This window comes from Anas acuta, chromosome 6, assembly GCF_963932015.1.
Source record: "Anas acuta chromosome 6, bAnaAcu1.1, whole genome shotgun sequence".
NCBI classification, from domain to species: domain Eukaryota; kingdom Metazoa; phylum Chordata; class Aves; order Anseriformes; family Anatidae; genus Anas; species Anas acuta.
Window position 1 is genome coordinate 29088690 of NC_088984.1, and position 21041 is coordinate 29109730.

At 42.8% G+C, this 21041-nt stretch overlaps 1 long non-coding RNA gene across 11 annotated transcripts in view; it reads left to right on the forward strand.

Annotated features, from left to right (window-relative positions):
- LOC137858435 (uncharacterized) overlaps positions 1 to 21041 on the forward strand; it is a 56281-nt gene that overhangs the window by 30634 nt on the left and 4606 nt on the right. Inside the window, exon 10 of one of the 11 annotated variants that reach the window (XR_011097728.1) lies at positions 237 to 2451. The exons of the other annotated variants lie outside the window; for them this stretch is intronic. This is a non-coding gene — a long non-coding RNA (uncharacterized lncRNA). Of the gene's footprint in view, positions 1 to 236; positions 2452 to 21041 lie in introns of those variants that run through there. 11 annotated transcript variants of the gene reach the window in all.

Consider the following 21041-nt stretch of genomic DNA (forward strand, 5'->3'; position numbering starts at 1 on the left):
TTCTCAGCTTGCCAGCACTACCCAAAGCCCCTGAGGCGAGTCAGACCCTCTGGCAAGCACATTTTGTGTGCTTGTCAAGGGATCTCTCCCTCACAGCTAGAGCACCTTTCTGTCCTAGCTGGGTGTCACAACAGTGTAATGTGCAGGAGAGGTGCAAGCTCTTATTTGTTTTGTGTTTGTGAGAAATGCTTAGTGATGCTGAGGATATAATCCTCTCTCCGCCTTCTGCTTCCCAGATCTCTGGCCATCTTCTGAGCCATACTGAAAAGAAATCTTTGTTTGTTTATGGAGTTTCTGGAAGGCTCAGGTTTGTTTTCCTCCCTCCTGCATCCTGCCAACACTGGAAGTGCCAAAACATAAAAGAGAGGCATTTCTCTTGGAGTTGCCGGCCATGGTTAGAAGGAGGAGTGCCAGAAATCTCAGGCTAAATCTGCTCCTGATCTTTCCAACACAGTCTTACAGATTGGAGGGATTTGGAGAGTTCAGCAAAGCATCTGGGCTGCTGGATGCCAACACGGCCTGTGTTCCAGCTGAGGATGTGTCATTACTCGTTTTGATATGGACAGTGGCACGCAAAGTCAAGACCAGAGGAAGGACTGCTGAATGCTCCAGAGGTGGTAGCCATCTGCTTGTAGATTTTCTGTATGTGAAAGCATTGGCTCACTGTGTATTTAGTGCAGATGTCAAAGCCAAAGCTTCAAGATTCACATTTCAGGCCATTTCAGTGGCACTGAGGACTTCGTTGATGGGCTGCCATTTTGCTGCAATGTGTGGTCTTAACCAAGCCCCCTCTGAAACCTGACTAGCATCTTTCATCGTACCCAAAACCTTTTTTGAAAACAAAGCTTTACCCTCTCCTCCCCCCTTTGAACATCCAAGGAATGGGAGTGACCCAGACAGCAAGTTTGAGTCTGCCTTCGTTGGCTTCCAGGGTGGAGTTAACCCTCCCTTTTCCTGAAGAGATGTTGGTGGCACCAGTGGTACATCCAAGGAAAGCTAAGTCCTTCCAGGAGCCTTGCGTATGAGCTGATCATGTGCTAAGATGCCAAAGTTCATGTCAGAGAGCAGTAGCATGGCAGAGGGAAAAGCCAAATTTTCTTTGCAGTCCAATATAGATGGCCACATACTGCTTTGGATTTTAACCTATGGCTCCTGGGTAGGACCAGTTTGCAGAAAACAGATCAAAAAGTAGGCTTTTTCTCTTGCTTTGATGCATGTTAGTCTGATGGGTGGGTGCACTTGTTGTTTCATGAGCACTTACTGTACACATGAACTTCGTCTGCCAGCATCAAGGTTATCTGCAAGTACAAGAAAGTCCATGTGGGCAAAAATCTCCCTCAGATTCTCCACCAAGAACTAAGAGGATTGAACAAGGGATGAGATTTTATTGGTGCATTGCTTGTGTACCCAAGAAGGAAGATGCTGGTGAAGGTCTGTAAACTGGTGGCAACACAGGGCTACATGGACTTCCCTTGTCCACCAGTTCCTAAGACCGATTATTGATGGCAGCCAGGAATCGAATGGATTTCTAATGGTGTATGAATATCTACTTGATCTCACTCTATTTCCTGTTGCTAATATTTCATTTAATGGCTTTTCTTCATTGCAGTCCTAGTATGATTCCTCTGCAGAGGGATTTATGTAAGTGGAAGTAGCTGAGAGAGGGGCGCAGCCCTTAAAGATGGATATTTGGAGTAATTTTCTCTCTGTGCTCTTCCCTTACAGCATTAAGTCAGGGCTGGACTTCTGCATGACTTTCTTCCTCATCTATCCACCCCTACTGCTACCTGCTCCATCAGAGAAAGAGACAAGTATCTTTAAGCCATTATTCAGAAGACTCATAAAGTCATGAGTCAAGATCTAGACAATCTTTTCTTAACTGCTAGACCAGTAACTTCATTGAGTTGTCCCACTACATGCATCCAATGCCATGGAAAAAGTAGGGTAAAAAGTTCAGCAAACTGCAAACCATGTTATAGCAGACCTGCAAAGCACAGATATTAATCCCAATAAAATAAGGAGGGGGTGGTGGTGGTATTCAGTTGCCAGTGGCAGATAGAACTTCAAATATTTAAACCATGAGCAAGATTTTTAAACCACACACAATAAACTGTCCTTCCTTCAACATCAGAAGAAAATTGTTTTTCTTAAACTGGATTGTCACCAAAACAAAACAGAACAACAACAACAACAAAAACCTTGACAGTGCAGAGCTTTCCTGTAAACCATCAGTCTGGATATATTTAATGATGTGATTTATAGAGAGTTTGCTTCTTAAGGCTCAAAGCAACATTCCTATAAAAGCATTAAAGATGCATGTTTTGGTAGTGGATGGATGCCATTGCCTTTCTTCCTGAGCTTGGAACCTGCTCAGTGGGTGACACCACTTGGAAAGATTAATTCTTCATGTGTGGGCAATCAGCAGCAGCCTTGAAGCAGCACTGATTACAATGCTATCGTCCTTCTAGTCAAGAGCAGCATCACAGCAGTTACTGAAGCTAAAAGATTAATTAATGAATTTCAAGTCAAAGGGAATGTGCTTCCTTGGACTTCCAGCATCAGCTTTGATGATTCTTTCTTCTGCACGAATTTTTACATCACTTATGCAGCACAGTTTTAGTGTTCTCTGTTCAAGTCATGGAATAGATTAGATAATCCCTAGGCCTTTTCCACCTCTAACACTTGTGGTTCTGGTTAAATAGCTGTCAAGTTCTGAATTTAAAAGAGAAGAACAAGCCAAGGCTTTTGAGGTTCTGTTGGGAGGATTACAACTTGTAACACATTCCATAGCCTTCCAAAAGTGTTTGCGCTTTTGGGTTTCCGGACAAAAAAAATGTTATTCAGCTTTCTGCAGAACTTCCTTGTATATTACTACATAATCCAACTTTTCCTTCTGCATGGAGATACTGCTAGCCTATTATGGCTGGCTTCAGTGAAAATCTACCCTGCCTTTCCTTGTTTATGGCTGAAGATGTTTGCCTATTGCTGAAGGAAAACAAATTTCCTTACAATAAAGAATGCATCTGCCAATTCACTTTTAAATGTGGCTCTTGGAATTTATAGGAAAGTAAAAGATCCCAGGGATATGATTGCTGTCTTGTAACCTTGCCAAGTATACATAAAAGAGCTGATAGGTCTTTGGCCTAGTTGCTTTTATTGTGGTCTATAAGCTGAACATAAATATTGTATCTCAGATGGTGCAGTTTAGGACTGTGGAGTTTTCAAAACAGGTTAAGGAGCTTTTCACCTCTAAATCATTTCTCTGAACCCCGCTGGCTGCTGCTTTTTACAGTGAGTCATCACAGCAGAGAAGCAATGGATTTGTGGTCTTAATGGACATGCCAAGGAATTACCAGGACCTCATGGTGGTGCATCCGCCTGAAACGAGCATCATCACTGGATTTGACAGGCACAGCGATGTAGCTGGAGAATCTTACTTGAAGAGGCTCTCCCAGTGGAAATGTGGTGGCAGAAGGGGAAGGGGAGGGTGGAGTGGAGGGTGTGATAAACATGCTTATTTCCTTTGGCCTCCAAACACATGGCCTCTTTTGGTTTCAGTTTGACTGGGGCACTTGTAATAGCCAACAGAGCATTGCAACGCAGCAAGAATCCATGTTGTAATGGTACCGTTTGGCACTGCAATGCAAGCATGACTTCTCAGAGGTCTGCTCAACAAGACCTGATGGCCTCTTTGTCCCACTGACCTAAAAGTGCCTCGCTTTCATTGAGACCTGTGACACTAACTTGCTTTGTGGCTTTGGGCACATCAGTTGGGCTGCGACTCAAATCACCCTGGTTTAGTTGGGCCTCTAGGCTGTCTAGGTTTCACCTAAGTATAAAAGCCTATGTTGGTCTCTTTTCTCCGGTGCAGTCTCAAGTTGCACCAGATGAGGTATTGATTGGATATTAGGAAGAATTTCTTCATGGAGAGGGTGGGCAAGCATTCACAGGGAAGTGGTGAATACCTCCTCAACCCTGGAGGTATTTAAGAAGTATGTGGACATGGCACTAAGGGACGTGGTTTGGTGATGGGACTCGGTAGGTTGAAATTGGTGATTTTTAAGGTATTTTCTAACCCAAATGATTTTATGATTCTACAGCGATTTGCATGTGGAGGTTATGTCTTTCAGCTATGACAGGTGGCCACAGATGCAGGAATGTTCTTTGATTACCTTTGCAGTAGAGATTATACTGGCATAAATGATAAAGGCAATCATTTTGCCATTCACCCAGTACAACAGGGTCTTAATCTCTGTGTCATTGTAGTGCAAGTAGAAAAGGGCTTTGACACAAAAAACTCTATCATAGCATATTATTTATGTGACAACATTTTTGTTGTTATTACTGTGGGATAGTATTATTTACCAGCTCCATGTATTTTCAACTGTTAATGGAAAATCTTACATTGTGACTCACAGTCGAGATCAGTTGCTTTGTCTATGTAGAAGAGTGCAGAACACTTTCTATTCAGGACTGGTAATCAGCTGCTAGGTTTGCTTTTCTCATGAAAATTCAGATCTGCTTCACTCTTTGCCCTTGTCCAAGTGTTAAAGATTTTTCAAATCTGGGCCTGTCTTCCCCTCCTTGTGCTGTTTCTTTACAGCATAGGCATTTCAGCCTTGTACATTTCAGAGCATCCTCTACCCTATTAGATCTTTGCACTGCTGGTTGCTCCTTTTTTTTTTTTTTTTTTTTTTTTTGTAGATCATCTCTGGTGTTAGAGCCCAGCTGTGTTAGGTGCAGTATAAAATTTCTTTCAGGACATTTTTTGAGATAAGGAGTGTGGCATCTTTGTAGTTTGAGCTTGGAAGCAAATGGTGGCTGTGAACTCAGCAGGAATAGGATGAGTTGCCCTATCATAGGTGAGTAAAGTTACCAAGCTCTTGTGGTCAAATCTTTCTCCTCTGTAAGGCAAGCCTGGAAGAAACTTTATGGTGAGGTGTGGAGAGGAGCCATGGAGTTTGACATTGTGAGTGTCTGAGGTAGGGTATATTAACTTGGCATCTGGATTTAAGGGCACTAACACAGAGAGGCTGTAGTCAGAGCATGGGTCTGAGGAAGGGAGTTGTTGGTTTTGTGCTAGTTATGTCATATTAATTAATATGGAACAATGTGAGGGGAATCAGTGCACTTACTGCACTGTATGACAATATCTACCTTTTGTTTTCCTTAGTTTCCGCCTCAGCTGGCCTTGCCAAAACCCTGTTCTAGGTGAGTCCAGCACTATGCCAGTCATAAGAATCCATGAGGCTGGCTTTGGCTGCAAACCAGAGTCATTCTGGACACTTAAGTGTAACTCAGGAAACAGATCTGGGAGACACCCGTTCACAAACCTCATGGTGGACCTATGAGACTTGCCAGAGACATGGGAACTTGACAGATGATGTGATATCCACATATGATTCTGTAACAGAAATAACTACTACATGTCACAATCTTCACCATCACTCAAGAAAGTGCATTTCTAGTGACCTTCTGTATCACTCAAGATGATGCATTTCTTTCTAGTGCTTCCATTGCATCATGTTGAATTGCGCCAGTATTCTGCTTGGAATTTTCTGTCTTGATTGCTATGTTACATATATCAATGGTCACATTTAAAAGTGTCGTCACAGTTTTGGCAGCACTCAGATAGGAAATGTTAGAAGTGCATGGGTATCTAGTGTTCACAACACTTATCTGTTCTTTCTCCAAAACTTGGCTATGTTGGCTAAAATTCTGATTCTGTACTTAAAGCAGAGCTGAATTTCTTAAATTAAGGAGTTGGCTTCTAAGTTTTGTGCAAAACCCTAGGATTATCTTCATCAAAGTTAAAACTTTGAAAAAGGGTAGATATCCTAGCTAATTCTTTAAGTACACCTGCATTTTGCAAATTAAATGTTCTCTGAAGATGGGACCATTTCTTAAATCCCGGAGGATCCTAAGATGATAACATGAAGATTTTCCAAACATTTCACGTGATTAAAAATATATTCCAGTTATTCAGAAGAATTGCAACTCATAAACTGAAAGCTAAATTGTAAGAATATCAACATGTTGAAATTATAAATGCAACAGACACAATTAGCTCTGAAACAAAAGACCATAGAGAGCTGAACAAATCACCCATGCCTCTCTTTATTGGATTTATGTGGTGAGGCTGTGGCAGCAGGGGCTGCAGGGAGGTACAGAGCCTCGGCGCTGCCCGTGTGAGAGCAGAGCCAGCTTCATCCAGCAGGGACCTACACATTTTCTGACGGGGGGTTGCATGTAGTTACTCTGTATTTTAATAACAAAACAGTATGTGAAAGTATATCGGAAGATCTAAATAATGGTGTAACAGGAGAAAAAGTCTTGGGAACATTTCTATTCATCTTAAAAACAGATTAATCTGGGTCCTTAAAAACAACCAGTCTATGCATAATCATGGTTATATCCCAGCTATTGAGCAAGAAAGAATTAGGATGTTTGAGTGCCTTAATTGTATATTCCCTTAATGCATCCAGATCTCTTTGAGGTGTAAGTTTAAATATCTCTTGTTTTTCTGGTTTATTCAGGACTGGGTGACCACACAATTCATGAGAGGTCACTGAAACAAATGTGATGCTGAACCTTCTACCTCAGGGCAGACAGAAAATGTGCACTTCTCTTTGCTGCAAAGTTTCCTCGTGTCCTTATCTTCAGAAGTGTTCGGCATCAGCTTAACTCTTTTCCTGCTGAAATCAATGGCAGGATAAAGCTGTTTCTCCTTTGAATTTGCTTGCTTATATTTTTATAATGTCATTTTCATTGTCTTTAAGGAATGGTGAGAATTTTTTTCTTGAACAAAAAATGATTTGACTTCTTTCAGACTGTTCTGCAGCAATCCACGTGCATCACAGGGGTGGAAGAGAAATAATTGGCCTATAACTTTGCACAGCTCAGGGAAAACATACAATTAGCATTGCTGCAAATTGCTCCCGGATGAAATTGGTGAGATGAAAAGTAAAAAAGCCAAAGAGCCCTTGAAGTTGGAATATTTCCCTGTTCGCCGTAGGATGTTTATGATCTTAAGACATCAGCTGTATCTCTGGGTCTTGTTTTCATAATGAAGTATCTCTTGAGATTTCTTCCACCAGAATAGTCAGTGTTAGCGTGGGAGACATCAAAGTAAAGCTAGATAACTGGCAACTGGCACGGCAGCGTGGGGTAAAAGGTGAATACTTTGTGAAATGATGCCTGCAGGCTGTATATTACACATCAAATACAGGCTCTCCAGAGCTTTAAAACCAGAGCACCATAAAACTCTAGGTGACTCCCTTAATGGGTTTAAAAATAATTCTCCCAAGCTTGCTCCCTGTTGTTCACATAGTCTCTCACCTGTGATAGAGAGCAGTGGCAGGCTGCAGTGAAGGAATGAGAGGGGAGAGGAGACACAGAGCAGGAAGGAGCCAGAGACAGCTGGTAGTCTCACAGTATAACATAACTGCTCCAGCACTCCCCAGGGCCAGGGGCCAGGTGCAAGGGTGGATGTTCAAAGGAGACTGAGGAGGGGAGGTGCCCAATCTCATGTAAAATCGTTGCAAATTGGGCAATTATTTGCCTCAGGCTTCTATGTTTTGTAGTAATCTCTGTGTGGGGGAGAAAAAGAGCATGTGTAGCTTAGGCCTTAAAGGGTGAGATGGTAATTTGACATTTCACTCTTCTTCACGTGCAGTTTGGAGTGCCCAGCTCTTTCCTTTACAATCCTGTTTTTATGCCAAATGTAAAGTCTGAAGCAGTTCAATGGGCAAGAATCATGCAAATTGAGACAAATTCATTGAGACACGGAGCCAGTCTGAACAGAGTCTTGTACAGGTTTCTGGAGGTTTAGGAAAAAGCAGTCCCAAAGGATTCAAAACATTTTCCCACTTGACTCCCCACTTATACCCCAGCATGGTGGGAAGATGCCAGCCTTGATGCACCCATGCCAAGGAATAAACCATTCCCTAATCTTGGTTTGTTACCTTTTGTCACTAGAATAGGCCCAAGAAGACTTAAAATGTCCCTTGTTATTACTGAATGCTACTGAATGTCTCCCAAGAACAACAGGCATGGGGAGCTGAGACGTGATATTTCTCATACAAACAGAGATCTGGGAAAACTCAAATTCCTGTAAAGACCTGTTTATTTCTCAGGCCAGTTGTAACTGAATCTTTACAGCAGTGGAAAAGATCCCAAGGTATAACTCTATGATATTATTTTTTTTCTTCTTGAAAATTTCCCCTCACTAATGAGTTCATCTTCTGGTGGTTGAGCTATTTTAAAGCACTTTTTTTTTTTTTTTTTGTCTTTCATGGGCTGAGTTTCTAGGCTTCTAGGCCTGTAAAAAGCAGTCTAAACTTCGTATTTAGTTTCCATGCAATCAGATGCCAGGTCTCCATGCTGCAGCCCTCCATTGAGTCCTTTTTACCCATGACAGTAATTGCTGACTGATCTCCCTGCCCTCATCTCCACCTACAAACTTTGTTTTTTCTCCCCCTGTTCTGCTGTGGACGGGGAGTGAGAGGGCAGCCTGGTGGAGCTGAGCTATCTGCCACCATTAAACCACAACAGGGGCAGAAGATTGTCTATCTCTGGTGAACAAGTGAGAGAAGGAGTTAGCAAAGATTTTGTCTGAAGTGGTTTGATGAGAGCTGGGAGTCTGGGGCCAATTCTGTGGTGCTGTGGGACCTAAGGAAAACACATTAGGAAACCTTAATTTTGTTGCCCCAGGAAATGCTAGATTTGATTAAAAGGATTTCTGACCAGGATAGTTTGGGGATGTAGGCAGAGAAAATGCAATTTTGGCTGTTTGACACTGTGTGTCTGTATTATCCTTGGTGAGTTGGAGGTGATGCCAATGGCAAGGAGCCTGATACAGGGTTGCTGGTAATTGCAGCAAGAGCATGCCTTGAATCCATGGCTCTGCAAAAAAATAAAATAAATAAAATTAAAAAAAAAAAAAGGAGAGAGAGAACAGTGTAATTGGCACTAGGTAGCAGGTGTGAAAACCCCAGAGACATTATCCAAAAACAACCTTGGCCACTTAAAAATCAAATCCCAGCCACCCTCAGAAGTGTTTCTCTCCTTGCTCTCCTAGTAATGACTTCCTCACAAGGGAACAGCCCTGCTGTTCTGTCCCTGCATGGACATCTAATTGGGACTCCTCCGACCAGCCAGACCGTGAAGGAGCAATTTACTGTGAATTTACTGCGGACTCTACCTAGGAAATGAGAACCATGCTCCTGTGAGATGGGTCTGGTTTGCCCCAGCCCTAAGCTCTAGGAACAGGGGCAGAAGAGGAAGGAACTGTTGCTAAGCCCATAAAAATGGTCATCTGGAAAAGGCAGCCACTGTGGGGCTGCTTGTGTTTAAAAAAAAAAAAGTTGTTGTTTGTTTTTTTCATTATATTGATGCTGGGGTTGGGGAGGAGAGAGTTGAGCTGAAAGTTGTTTGCATGCAAGGGGTATAGCATTGTCTTGAAGTCAGTGGGATGTACTTACAAGGTCTTTATAGGGATCAATAGCCTGTTTGTACAGCCAGGAACCAGGCTGTAATGTGGCAACATTACCTGAACAATGACCAGGACAGCATTCTTGGACATGGCGATCTTGTGCTGCAATGTCAGACCTAGGAGACTATGACTGAAAGCATATGCAAGAGAGCCCCCAGTCTTCTGTTTTTGAGAGCAAGGAAGAAAGGCAGATGGAAGTGTCTGATGGTTGTAGAGACTTGTTCCCAGTGATTTCTGTGTGCTGGATCTGTGCAGTAGAGGTTGAGATGCTGCTCCTGCTCTGGGTCACAGCAGAAGCCTCTTGCACCAGGAGGTTGGGTCTTGGACTGCACCAGTACAAAACTACTTGGTATTTTTTCAGGGTGCTGGAAGGGAAGGTCAAAGTTGCTTATACCTCTCAGTTCTTTCCTTGAAGCAGATTTTTGTCCATATAGCAAAGGTATGATCCCAGGCTTTTGAGACATATCCTTTCTTCATCCTGTAAGCGATGTGCAGTGTCAGTTAATCATCTTCATAACTTGTCATTTCCTTCCTCTGCTTTGCAGTGCTCAAAAGTATTTTGAAGGCTTATGGAAACAGCTCCATATTGTTATGGGTTTTCTCTCTAAGACTCTCAGTGGTATGTGGTACTTCAGGAACAGAGGATACAGATGTGTGGAAGGCCCACCACCTGTGGTCTCCTAGAGGGACCTCTCTCTCCTCCAGAGTCCACTGGCTGGGACTGGACCACAACAAAGAACCTTAACACAGGGTCTTATCTCCTCTGGGCCATAGCAGTTGTGTCCTATGCAGCAAATATCATGAGGAGTGCCAGTGGAGGTTCCATGTTCACCCATTGCTGATGATGAGCTTCTAGCATACTGTGGCTTTTAATTATGAAATTATACTCCCCTACTCCCCACAAGAAAGCTAAAGAGACGACATTGAAATTTGTGTAGGTTAAGTATTCAAGTGCAAGGAAATGCCAGATTTATAGTTGCCACTATAACCTTGCACATGTGCTTTGATGCATGTACTTTAGTAACCCGACTCCCTGCATTTCCCAAACAGACTCATAGGAAGCCGAATTATGGCTGCCCAGGTAAGCTTGGATCAGGCATTTTCAGTTTCCGAGTGCCTAACTCTCCCACAGACACAGCACTTTGACATCAGGTGACGTGAGCATGTGTGCAAAGCTGATGGCATAGTGTTCTGTGTGCAATGTAGCTCGGGTTGGTGAGAGATGAAAGCATGCAGGTGGCCCTGGTGTTGTATGGCTTTGAGGGTGTTGTACATTGATAATCTCCACTGCCAGAACACTTAACAAATTTTGTAGGTTTCTGGCTACAGTGGGTTTAATTTTGCAGGCAGCTTTAAAATGTGGTAGCATCTGACCTTCACTAAAACCAAAGGCATGCCTGTTGACTGTTGAATTTCACCTGTAGTATCCTCTCTGGAAATCTCCAGAGGTGTTTTTGTAGTAAGACAGAAACAAACAAACAAACCAACCTTTTTTTTTTTTTTTTTTTTTTTTTTTTTTTTCCTCTGAGAGGATGGGATTAATATCTTGTTCATTCATGACTCTGTTTAGGAATTCATATTGTGGAAGTTCAAAAAGTACTTTGCCAACAATTTTGTGTCCTGTGGGCAGGACACATCCAACTACTTCTCCTGTAACTGTGCAGAATGTTACATGGCAGTAGGTGTAATGAATATTTGTCAGTATAACTTTACCCTGTTGCCTTTCTGATGCTTGGCATGCTCGGAGGTGCTCCACAAACTGAACCAGAAACAGACCTGTGTCCTTATTCCTTCTGCAAACAAAATATATATATTTTGCCACAGAGGAATTTGACTAGAAAATTAAATAATTTTTAAGATTAAGGCTGGTAGGAGAGGGTCCTGCTTTAGTTTCCCTGCATTGTTTATGGTGTATACAGCTCCTGTTCATGAACATCTTTACACTGGTGTTGCCCCACTGCAAAATTTAAAGATGACCAAGAACATAGAAGAACTGCAGTTAGTTCATATGAATACCCACACTGAACTCCAGTCCTGCCCCACAGCTTCATACCTGCTACACTTTCCTGCAGTGGTTTTAAAAAGTACCAATCCCTTGGTTTGGAAAAAGCAAATTCTGAACCACCTAGCAAAACTGTGTAATGAAAAAGACTTTGAAAATTCCTCAGACAGAGTGCCCAAGTGGCAGTCCCTCTCATGGGGTGATGGGGTGGCTCTAGGCTTGCACCCTTGGCTGAGTCTCCAGGCTGCATGCAGTCTGCCCTAACCACAGCCCACAGGAAGCATCAGTTCTCTCTCGGAAGGATGATCTTGTGAGGAGGTGGCACAGCAAATGTTCTTTCCAAGATGGGTTTAAATAACCTCAGTGAGTGCTGGAAGAGAACGATGACCCTGATTGCTGACAGATTTGTGTAACAGAGAGGATACAGCCAAAGCTGGGGATTCTCTGACTTGTGCTTCATTTCAGAAGTCCAAGTAACTTGCAGAGATTGACTTGTGCCAATGAAACTTTCCATTTGTGTTCTCCTCTTGGGCTGAGCTCCAGTATCCTTCATTTATCAGTGGAGCTATGATATCCTGGTAGGAGCCCTTAGAACCTAAAACAATGTAAAAGGACTTGGGCATAACAACACATTAACATCTTCCTCATCTCTCAAAGGCTGGCTCAACAACTTGAATGTTTCTCAGAGACCAACAGTATAAAATGTAGTCTGAATACTGATTTGATGACTTCTCATTATGCAGTGATGTACCTATCAGATACCCTATTCCCCAGCAGTATTTCCTCAGCTGGATAGAGAGCAATCACCCAAACCGTAACTAAACCACTTTCTTAGCTGCATACATGCATTATATTGATTTGCAGTAGAAGATATAATTCTGATAAGTTGAGCTGAATCATATCCTTTGAAAGAAGAAATGACACATGAATTTGTTGTGAGGTGGCATATATCCTGGTAGCAAAAGGAGCTGGACATGGGAGTGAATCAGATGGATGAATCATTAATCATTCACGGAGTTGTCAAAGCACAGGTCAGTTTCCCATAAAAAGTTGGTTGTTTAGAACAAGTTGTCAGAAGACCAGCTGAAACTGATATGACCTTGTCTTGCTTCAGAACTGAATGCTGAATAATTTTGTTTTTTACCTAATCACACAAAAATGTTAACATTAATAACGACTAGAAATTCCCCACTTAAACAAAACATCTACATGTTACAAAATTCAAATGTTTGCAGATTCCCAGTTAACACCATCACTGAAAAAATATCCCCCTCCCCCCACAGCTGTCTTGATATTTAACAATGCTTTACATTACAGCTGCTGTTTAGCTAACCCCAATTCCTTTTAAGCTATCTGTTGGGATCTAATTCAGGTCATATTGAAGAATTTCAATCTATCTCAATCCATCATTGAAAAATAATTCTTTTTACTAACCCTTTCATCTAATACCAGGTGTTAAGAGTCCACCCTCAACTGAAGATGCAAGAAAAGGCAGAGGATATGCAAATAAGGAGGGAAAATAGACTTTCCTAGTCTATAAATACATCTTTGGGAAGACAGTTTTTGATGTAAGAGAGTTTTATCCAGATGGTGAAGACATAGGGATGTATCACTTCAGGAAAAGACTGTCAAAAGAAGTCTACCGATCCTACAGCAAGGAAGTTAAGTGCTCTTCAGCTCTTACACTTCCCATGCTTCCTCTGGATTGCACTAAAATAAAACTGCTTCATTTGAATGTGAGAAGAAATACACCTTGTTCCTTTTCACATTCATCTTAGTGCACTTTAACACTAGGTGAGCTTCCAATGGGTAGTGAAAAGAGGGAGCATATTACTCAAATTATAGAGAACATCCTTGACTACAGATCTGAAAACAATTACAGGGAGAAGTTATAATCAGGAAAATGCAAATTTTAAAATACATCTGATGTGGCTCCTTGCCAGCCAGAGGCACTGAAACCACAGGAACCATCAATGGAGCTCTGTTGTGTCTTAGGTGTCTTTCTCCCTCCCATTTATGCTTAGGTAGTACAGTAGTCTTTGCTGAGCTGTAGCTTTGGATGAGCTGCTTGGCATCTGTGCAGTAGCTCTTGGCACATGCATAAGGCATTTTAAGAACAATTATGCTGTTGGTGCCCAGATCAGATTCCCTACACACTGATCCTTTCACTAGTCTGTCTTTTCTCTTGAGTCTCTGAAATCATAGTTAGAAACATTCACTGTAATATTTTCGTATCACATATCATTAGGCATTTTTTTCACTGAGTTGCAGTTCCATTTGTCTTTATTTTACTGGCATCGTTTGGAGACCACACATGATGAATCAGCATGTTCTGCTTGCTCTGGTGCTGTCATATCTCTGATGCCTTCCTGGGCTGTATGCTGTAGTCAGATATAAACTATTGTGTCTGCTCCAGGAGTTGCTGCGTGAAGTCCTCTGGTCTGTGTGACACCTGAGGCCACAGTAGGTTGCCACAGTGGTTTGTTTGGCTATGAGGTATGAAACAAAGAAATCTTCTTAACAAAAGGATGGCAGTGGAAGTTTTGGGCCAAAATGAGAGATAGCAGCAGTCCTTGCCTCTTGACGTCTTTAAATCTGGGTGACAGAGCAGGTGAACAAGGGGTAAAAATAATGAAAGTGGAGAGCAAGCACTCCATCAAAATGTTCTGTTTGAGTCTGGAAGCAATATGTATGTCCTGAGCCTCTCTCAAGTTGGAAAAAGAGGTCTGGTGGGGTAAGCACAGCTGTTTGCCCAAACAGTGAGTCAGGAAAGCCATGGGTTTGACTGGTGCCACAGGCAAGCTTGGCCAGGAGGAGCAGGGAAAGCCAGACTTGGTACGTGGAACCAGAGCATTTAGCACAACTGAAGTAGTAAGAAGATGTGGCAGCTAAAGCAGAACTGGTGCTACAGCCTACCCATAACACGTGAGAGAGGGCATTCAGCAAATTCAGATGCAAACTACAGTCCATCTCTGAGCAAAGAGGCTAGGCCAATCACACATGCTCTGGTGCTAATTATTTACTTCATTCTTGTGCTGTGAGAGAAGAACAGGCTAAAACAAATGAGAGCTGCAGGACATTGGAAACCATTGGACACCCTGGAACAAATCGGAATCAGGAAATACAAGGACAACCTGTGGATCAAAGGGTATGAATCCAGGTTCCCAAATAAAGGGGTGATTATGTGAGCAGTTAAGGAGGGATTAGAATCGTAGGTGATAATAGTAAGCAGCTGGAAAGGGAAACCATAAAGAGCCAGAAATAAAATAAAAGACAGGTGGAAAAAAAAAAAAAAAAAAAGAACAGATGAGGGAGGCGTGATGGGAATCTTACCCTAATTAAAGATTTAAAAATATGAAATGAAGTGCTCTGAGGCACCTCATGTTCATATAAAATCATGGAATGAGGCACTCTGAGAGGTGCTGTGACTCCAGTTGATACCCTGGCTTCGTCCACATCTTCCTGGGTTCTGATCTGGGCAGGAGAATGCATATTCCCCGAAGGGATGATCCTCTTAAGAAATGCTTTTGTGATAAGTGTGGTCTTTGAAGTGTTACTGAAATGCTACTCCTGTTTGACAGGACTGTGGTCAAGCAGAAAACTATTCTAGATGCCTCCAGCATTTCCTTTATAGTGGATGCTTCTTCCTTAGCCAGCTGCTGGAGGCTTAGAGTAGCCTGCTGGGATTTCAGGAAACTAGAACATGACTGTGTTGAGCTGGAGGGAAAAAGCCTCACAGATCTTGTCAAAAGCACTGAACAGTCTGTTCCAGGAGCTGCTTTTCTTCTTTACTGCAGGCTTGTAGTTGGGATTGAACACGGGTGCTTTACAGCTGATACTGAGGCCCATGGTTGCTTGATCAACAGCACATCATTGTTCTTCAATGTTCTTCAAAGCCAACAAGAGCTGGGTCTAAGCCCTGTGGCTGACCTGCCCCTAGATCTATTGCAAAAGGTAGCTCTTAGAGGAAAGTTAAGCTAGTCTGCCTTTTTAGCATGCCTTTTCTTTCTTATGTGGCTAGATCACACGTAAGATTCAGGAAAATGCCTTTTACATGCAAGTTAGATCTATCTTTGCACTGAAAAATTATGGCTCCATTATTTCCAATTCTGGTTCTTTATAACTTTTACATGGAGTCATTATAATTCCTCTCTACTGCTCAAGAAACAGTTTGAAGCTAAAGACAGCAATACATGACAGAAAGGAGGGAGTAAAGCCCAGTTAACTTGAATTTGCTTTTGTTCTTCATTTCAAAATAAGAAGCTATCCCAAGCCCTTCGTATTGGTGTATGACCTGATCTCTTTGTTACAGCTCCTCTCTTTTTTCTTCCCCTTGCAAGGACCATCAGGTTCATGTATAAAAAATATGTGTTTAGGACACAGAGAAGGTAAAGTGTCCTGGTGCTTCCAGACCTAGTTTGGGGCTTTTCAGAGTTGTGACACCTATCAGGAGTCAGGTGAAGAGGAGAAGGCAAGCTTGTAGTAGGAGTTGCACCACTTGCTCACCGCACATGCACAGGCCATCTTCCTATACAGACAGAAGCTGATGGATCAGCCAAACATCAGCTGGAATTTGGGCAAGTGGGGATGGGGTTTGGAGGATTTTATGCATGTTTTGTACAGCAGAGCTGCTTGACTTGTTGCCAGTAGCAGCTGGCTGAAGAGAACTTTCCAGATTTTATCACATTTTAGTGGAAACTGGCATTCAAACTATGCCAGGCTGTGGGGCCACGATCTCACCTACGGGGGGCTGAAGTTTCTTCACTGCCTCCTGCTGTACCATGGCATTGTGTAGCTGATGATTTGATGCTGGTGCCCTTCTGAACAGCACATCCCAGGAGGGTCAGAAAGCCTCTCTCTGATCTTAGATCAGCAATGCCTAGCTCTTCCAAACACACTGAGCACAGATTAATTTGCAGGAGCCACTGATGACCCTTGAAGTTCTCATGGAAAAGCATGAAAACATATAATTCATTCAGTCATCTCCAGCATCTAACTGCACTCAGACTAGTCTCTTGTTTTTTACAGCTTCCTGTCTTGTCTCGTCCCCTGCATGACTTCTGCTAGAAAGGTTGCCAAACAGGCCACGAAAGAACCAAATGCCAGCAAGTTTGATGCTTTTCTTGCTATCTTCTCATGCGCAGGGCTGGTGGGTTGTTTGTTAACATTTTCCCAGTCATATCTACCCTTGCTTTTTCTAGCCAATGGCTACTCGCCAAAAGCATCTTTTTAATAGCTAAATAATAAAATTATTGCAGTTGGAGCTGCCTCAAAATCTCAATGAATTTTAAAGGAGAAATCTCTTATGACAGTGGGGGAATAATAATACATCTTTTGAGGCCAGAGGAAACCATGTGGAATTTTGAAGTTATTTCTCCTTCCCCACCCTTCAACCATTTCCTAAAATGTTTTCTTGAACCAAACTAAATCCCACATTTGTAACCAAACTTACTGCCACTGTGAATGCCCATGATAGAGAAGAAAATTGTCTAGTAAATGTCAAGTTTCTGGTTTGAAAAAGGCTAATGTAGACAGAGCTTGAAGTTAGAGAGTGTCTCCCTGATTGTGTGTCTATAAACTTCCACTGGAAGCCTGATGGGCTGGGGGGGAGGTTGGCCCATTTATCTCATGTGTCATAAATGAACATGAGCTCCAAATAATGGGAATGGTCCAGTGCTGATGGGTTGGGATTTGGGAAGGCACTGATCACTTTGTGGCTCTTCAAGAGATTCCCTGTTGTGAATTTAGGCTAGCATCCAGGATGTGACAATTCAGCTAGAGACACTATTTATGTGACTAACTTGCATCCGGGGGAAAGGGGTCACCCAGAGCTCATGAAAGGAGTCTGTTCTGTTCCCTTCAACTCTTTTACAAAAGAAAAAAAAAAAAAAAAAGAAGAAAAAAAAAAAACAGAGAGAAAACAAAAATGCAGCAGGGACACTAAAACAACAGGCTTCTAGTCTCTTGTGACTTTTGAGGTGGTTCTTACTGCTTTGCTTCCTCTCAAAATGTTTCAAGCAGTCCTAGCAAGTGGTAGCTGGAAGGATCCAGTGAGAGATCCTGGGAGTGATTTACATTTGCATTTTCAGTTCAGGTACAAAAAAAAAAAAAAAAAAAAAAAATTTTAAGAAGGCATATCTATCTGTTCTCAGTGTGTTGTGAGGAGGCAGGATCTGGGGTTCAAGCTGGCTTTCCTCTGGTTCTTGCACCACTAGGAATGTAGATTCAACTAACCATGTCTGCTGTTGGTTTTATCTGTCCAGCTGCTATGCTGGAGTCAGTGCTATTCCACGTATTTTATGTTCAGACTAACACTTAACTTCAGCAGGAGTATTTGCCTTGTACTAGTTGATGCTTGGGTGTGTTTCAGACACTTTCATTGCTGGGTATAGCAAGAAGAAATTGTCTTCTGTACCTACAAGGGGGTTTTGTTAACTTATTCCTAAATGTGAATTTTACTTTTGCTCTCCTGGTGGAGCTAAAACTAAAGAAGCAGAGACCAGGAGTAAATTTCTTTTGGATTTATGTGAGCATTGCTTCAGGTCTCCATAAACCAGGACTGAATTCCTGCCCCTGATTTACCACCCCTTAATATCAGTATCTCTGTTGGATTTAACTCGCACTGCCCAAGCCTGTCTTCCCTCGGTGATGGATGCATGGGATGCAGCGACACAATGTGTTACCTCCATCACCTCCCCAGCAGCATTCAAGGTTTTGTAAGGAAAATTGGAAGGAAAATATTGCAGCCACTTGTCCTGTGCTGCAGACCAACACCACAGAAGGAGCTTTCCTTGCTTCCGTGCAGCTCTTCAGTCTGCCAGCCACTGCGGTGAGAAAAGTCCAGTTCATCCAGCAATCACAGTCGTCTCTGAGGTGGGAAGCACTGGTCTGTCTCATCGGAGGAATACAAGGGGAGTGCAGCAGCGAGCAGTGCCTTGTGCAAGGCCAAGGAATGTGATGATAGAAGGGTGGCTCGGAGCAGGAGGGCTGCGAGAAACGATAGCGAGGGCTAAGGGTCAGGCTTGAAGAGCAGGGAAACTTATCCCCCGTTTTTCTCCTGCTGTCCATACCACACTTCATCCATCTGGTTCCAGTTTGACCCCCTGATGTGTTTGGTGCAATTCTCACATTGCAGCCCCAGCTCTGCCAGTCCCAATGGCAACAGCAAGTGAGCTGACTGTCAGCATATGCTCAGGCATGTTAAAGTGAATGAAAGCAGGTACATCCCTTTTTTTTGCTGGTTGAAAGGAGCCGGGGGAGGGCAGCTTGGGGGAAAGGCACTTATTACAGGCTCTGAGACCTTGGGAACAGACAGCTTCACGTCTGTCGCACATACTGAAGCCATTTTCCCCAGGCAATGAGTTAGATAGCACCTGATGGACTGCGGCGTGCTCTGTTGGTTTTGTTTTATATTCAGTTTTTTAAACGTGTGGTGGCTGACTGCATGCGTGCATTTGGATAGGACACCTGGTTTCTCCGCTGGGGAACTCTTAGATGCAAACAGATGGAGAAGCTGTCAGGGGGAGTCTTGCTCCAGGGATAAAATTCAGCGATGGTTGAGGTACATGGAGCAAATGGCATTTAGGCATCTGCTGGCCTAATTGCTTCACTTCCCTGCCTTCCCTCCCCTTCCCCCCCTGACCTGCAGTCAGTCTGGGAGACATATGAAGTATATTGCTGTGAGGTTTTAAAATACTTGGCAACGAGGGAAGTGTTGGGTGAAAGATAAAGCCAGAGGTACCTTTTTTTGTGGTGTGAGCCAAAGATTATTGCAGGTTTGGAGTTCTTGGGCAAGGATTTTGCAAGAGAATCTGTTTTGTAACTTTTTTTATTGTTTTATTGTTTCCTCTGTAGACAACATGCTTAGCTGGCTCATTACAGCATTTACCAAGAATTTGTTCTAGGACAGGATTAATTAATTTGACTGTCAACATGTCAGTTTTCCACCACTGTTCTGTTTCGTGGTCTCCCTTGGGGAAAAAGAGATCAGCTCAGGGGCAAATGCTTATGGTGATGGGCATGCTGAAGTCTCCTTTTCCTCAGAAGATACATTTATTTTAGGGATGGAAAGATGTTTGTATGCATTTAAAAAGGCTTTAACCTAGAACTTCTTGGAAGTGGTTGCAGTTTGGGATACTTGTATGTGCCAGCAGCAAATACCATGTTGATTACCTTTTGTTCTGACTTGAGAGAGGATCCCAGGAGGTAGCTGGAGAAACTGTTGGTCCTTCAGCTCCTATCATGCTTTTAAGTGAGATGCTGGCAACACACTAAGGCACAGGAAAAAGCAATGGTCCCCTCTGAGCAAGGGAAGAGCATTGGGTCTGCTGGCAAAGCTTTGATGGTATTTACTAAGGAATCATGAGAAGAACAGGAGCTACACATCTCTTTTCCACTCTTCTTTCTGAATGAAGTTTGTCAGTAAGGAGAGAAGCCAACACTGGCAGTTTCTCTTCTCACATGGCTGAGATGCAGCCAAGTGCAGGAGAGAGGAAGTCTGTAAGTTTGCTTTCAACCCCCTGTGCCTCTGAAAAAAAAGAAACTTGCAAATTCAAGTAATAGCAAGAGGAAAGGTCCTGTAGCTTTCAGTAGGGATGAATGGGCAGGAACAGAGGTGAAGGACAGATAAAGCACAGTTGAAGTGGCATGAACAGACCAGCAAACCTGTGGTGAAGGCAAATCCTTGCTAGGGGTAAGTAATCCTGCAGATAGGTGGTGGCTGTGTGTGACCTGCATTCAGACTCCAGTGTTAGAAGTAAGAGCACCTGGTTCAGTTGTTAAAACACTCATCCAGGACTGAGAAGGTAGGAAAGATTTCTGAAAAAAAAAAAATAATAAATAAAATAAAAACACCTTGGCTTTGCTCCTGCCTCTTGTGTGACTGCAGTCATGTCAGTGGGGAGTCCTCCAAACCACTCCTTGTCGTGTTTCTGCTCCTGTGAGTAGTCCTGTAATAATTAAGCTTGCCATTCTTCTCCAAATCTCCCCCTTAAAACAAGCCCATAGATGTAATAGCAGTGAAAATTAATACAATTGCTGATGATCACTGATACTTGGGGTTATGTCAGTGTGCTTTTTGCTAGTTGTCATTGTTTCTTTGCCATCTTTCCCCCTCCATTTTCCTTGCATCTGCCCACGTCTTGGACTGTGAACATGGACCAACTGATGTGTTTGTACATCTTGTACAACACCCTGACCTAAGCTTCCAGGTATCACCAACTGCAGACGGCAAATGCTGGTCTTATGGTGGTTAAAGCCCTGGGGGAGAAGGGGATGTGAGGAGGACATTAAATGTTCACTGTGCTGCTGAGTTCCTAGGAGTTGTGGGACATCTGTCAGAAAAGCTTTATTTAACCTAAAGATCACGCAATCCCAGTCTTCACCCAAGTATCCCGTGTCTTTTTCACTACACATGCTCTTTAACCCAGCTCTTCTGAAGAGTACTCTTGTCCCATATGATTTGCATTAGCTCTAATGAGAACTATCCATGCAAATCTCCCGCTCAGCTAACAGTGACAGTTCCTGGTTGACAGGCTAATCTCATCC